Source organism: Brienomyrus brachyistius, chromosome 22 (genome assembly GCF_023856365.1).
Source record: "Brienomyrus brachyistius isolate T26 chromosome 22, BBRACH_0.4, whole genome shotgun sequence".
Lineage (NCBI taxonomy): Eukaryota > Metazoa > Chordata > Actinopteri > Osteoglossiformes > Mormyridae > Brienomyrus > Brienomyrus brachyistius.
This window is the reverse complement of record NC_064554.1, coordinates 4,228,157-4,231,536: the sequence shown is the minus strand read 5'-3', so window position 1 is coordinate 4,231,536 and position 3,380 is coordinate 4,228,157. Positions and strand designations below refer to the sequence as shown.

The 3,380-nt window shown below is 39.4% G+C and overlaps 1 long non-coding RNA gene and 1 other non-coding gene across 2 annotated transcripts; both read right to left on the bottom strand.

The window, feature by feature from the left end:
- Positions 1-725: 725 nt before the first annotated feature.
- Positions 726-862, bottom strand: LOC125718543 (small nucleolar RNA SNORA50). The gene has a single exon (XR_007384844.1). It is a non-coding gene; the product is annotated as a small nucleolar RNA SNORA50 (small nucleolar RNA).
- A 26-nt stretch (positions 863-888) lies between these two features.
- On the bottom strand, positions 889-1,578 carry LOC125717985 (uncharacterized). Its single transcript, XR_007384721.1, has 3 exons — positions 1,340-1,578; positions 1,177-1,259; positions 889-1,007 (listed from the first exon to the last, which is right to left on the bottom strand). It is a non-coding gene; the product is annotated as an uncharacterized LOC125717985 (long non-coding RNA).
- Positions 1,579-3,380: the final 1,802 nt, after the last annotated feature.

Sequence of the window (3,380 nt, the reverse complement as noted above, 5' to 3'; positions counted from 1 at the left end):
GTAGTCCGCTTAATGACTTTGTGCGTGACTTGGTTTATGGTTTGGTACAACTCACATGCACACAGACGGAAGAACATGTGAGGTGATTATGTTCCGAAGGGAACGTAGAACCAACACTTTAGTCATAACATTGAAGATTGCTGCTAAACCTTTTTTTTTTAAAGATACATTCTTTCCCATTTAGGTCTCCTCTCCCCCCACCCAGTCAACATCATCTATAATCACCACCTACATCAACTAGGGAGGCTCTGACAAGATTAGTGGGCTTCTGTTTCTGAACTGTTTTGGACAAGAGGAGTCAAGCGATTGACACTTCAGATAAATTCAGTTTCTTCAGGCACATAACTCAAACGCCGATTCCATTTCATTATAAAAACGCATTTTGAACTTCAAAGAACCTGCTTGTCAGAGCATTTAAAGTTCACACATCTTAAGATTCAGGAATATCACGGCATGGAGTTTCCGTCGTAAAACGTTCCCCCCACTATGTTGCGTCCAAAGGCTGCATTTCAATGATAGTCCAAACAAGCATACCATTAGGATGAGGTTAAATAACGAATTAGCTACAATCTACCCAGATGACGACAGATGTCGCTGCGGAGCAATCTAGAAAACCCAGCCCAACATGGGCTTTGTAGTTCAAACGCGGTACCCAGTAGGACTCTGCTCCAATAAGAGCGCCACCAACCCACAAGTTAGTACACAAAGCACGGTTTTAAAAAAATCGCTGTGGCTTGCTTTAAAAGAGCAGCTTGGGAAATTGTACCAAGAAGCCCCAGTTATAACAAGCCGGTTTTGCTTTTGCACAACAGCTTGCCTATGGAGTCACAGTGAAGACTCCATAGGTTTAAAGGAAGTGCTTGGCTTAACAGAAGAAACAGTCGAGTGTAGTATTGAATTAATTTATTTTTCAGATCGCCGAGGTCATAAAAATCCGAAGCAACCACGATGTGGAAGCGGTCTTGGGGGCGCCACATCACCGTGATCGACAGCTCCTTCGCCGGAATCTTTAAAATATTGATAAAACGGAAAGGAAATCAGGCTTGAAAACAAAAAGCAGATTTTACACCTTCTAAACCAATCTAGAATCATCTTATTATTCCATCCCAAAGTTTAACACGATTATATCGTCTATAAATGTTTGTGAATAACTGATGTAATACATATATGGGTTACCTTTGAGCCCAGGTTGACGGCCGGCACTGGACTTGCGACCACGTGGCGTGGTCCACCGACATGCCGCAACATGGAGAAACTTCCTGCAATTAAAAATAATAATTAAAAACACGAACAAAATTTCGTTTGCAGTTTTATGATATAACAATAATAAAAATCTTACCCAATACTTCTTAGAAATCATTTTCGTTAGGTGCCAAACTTAATTTCATCCTGCCTACCAAGACAGCGGGCAGCACGGCCCATTGTACAACCTACGCTTCCATTCATACTCCTTTAATAACCTAACGGAAATAAATTAGCTGTAACGTAATTTAAATAAGCACCAAACTAGATAGAACCCAGCCTCCCCCAAGGGCTAATGACGCTACCACTGCCTCCGAATGCTATTTAAGCTCTCTAACGGCCTCGCGTCACTGTCTGCGTCACACGCCACCGATAACTTCCGGAAATCTGGTAACATTATCCGGTGAATTCTTTTTATGCGCATTTTGTTGTTCAAATGTAAAAAACGGCAATTATATATGGTGTATCAGCGTTTTGACCGATTTTTATTAAAGCCAATTTAAAAATATTTCAGTAACCTGATATTTGGCGCTTTACAACCCTGGACTAATATTACTGTTTAAAGGCATCGAAGATACTGTAAGCAAAGGAATCCATTTGGAACCAGTTCTATATAATTATAAAATGAAAAATTTAAATGTAAGTAAGTAAGAGTACCCAATGTAAAAGCAATTTGTAACAGAGATGTATTACATTTCTTACGAATCGCATTTTGGTCCGGTATAAACACTTATGTTTTTAATAATAAACGTGACATATTTATTTTACTGGATGGGTGGATGGATGGATGGATGGTTTAAACTTCAAATTAAACAAAGCTACAAATATCTCGCTTTACTCACAACATATTATATTTTTCTGTGCCCCTACCGTGTAATATTCTAATTTAAAAAAAAAATCAACCAGTAAATATACTTTTGTATATGAAATATTTCAAATTTTATAGTTTCTTAATATTCCAGTGACCCCTGTATGAGCTGTTGGAAAACAGGTGGGTGGATGGATAAATGTGTTCTGATAGACACTACCATTCAAAAGTTTGAGGTCACTTAGAAATTTCATTATGTTCCATGAAAACATACCTGAAATGAATTTAAGAAATATAGCTAAATCAATAGCAAACACTAATCAACAACGATAGAAATAATCATTATTGAAATAAAAATAATGATTGTGTTCTTCAAACTTAGCTTTCATCAAAGAGTGCCCCATTTGCAGCATAAGAACATAAGAACTATACAAACGAGAGGAGGCCATTCGGCCCATCAAGCTCGCTTGGGGAGAACTAAACTAATAGCTCAGAGTCGTTAAAATCTTATCTAGCTCTGATTTAAAGGAACCGAATGATTCAGCTTGCACTACATTATCAGGAAGGCTATTCCATACTCTGACTACACGCTGTGTAAAGAAGTGCTTCCTTAAATCCAGCTTGAAATGTTCTCCCGCTAATTTCCACCTATGGCCACGAGTTTGTGTATTTAAACTAATGCTGAAGTAACTATTTGGTTGAACAGCATCCAAACCTGTTAGAATCTTATATACCTGGCCAGCACTGGCCGCCTTGTAGACCTTGGCCATTCTAGGTATCAGAATCTGATACGATTTCACCCTGTGCTTCCTGAAGCATCTACCACAGGCTGGATTGGCTTGACGGGCACTTCTTACGTACCATTTGGTCAAGCTGCTTCCATAACAGCTCAGTAGAGCTGAGGTCCGGTGACTGCTGGTCGCTCCATTATACACAGAATACCAACTGGCTGCTTCTTCTCTAAATAGTTCTTACATAGTTTGAAACCGTGTTTGGGTAATTATCCTGTTGTAGGACAAAATTGACTCCAATGAAGTACCATCCACAAGGTATGGCATGGCGTTGCAAAATGAAGTGATAGCCTTCCTTCTTCAAAATCCCCTTTTCCCTGTATAAATCTCCCACTTTACCATCACCAAAGCAGCCCCCGGACATCACATTTCCTCCACCACATTTGATTAACGTCGTGAACCACTCCAGCGTCTTTTCATTTGATCTATGTCTCACATTCTTGTTTGTGATCCGAACACCTCAAACTTAGATTCGTCTATTCATAGCACTTTTTTCCAATCTTTCCCTGTGCAGTATCTGTGTTCATTTGTCCATCTCA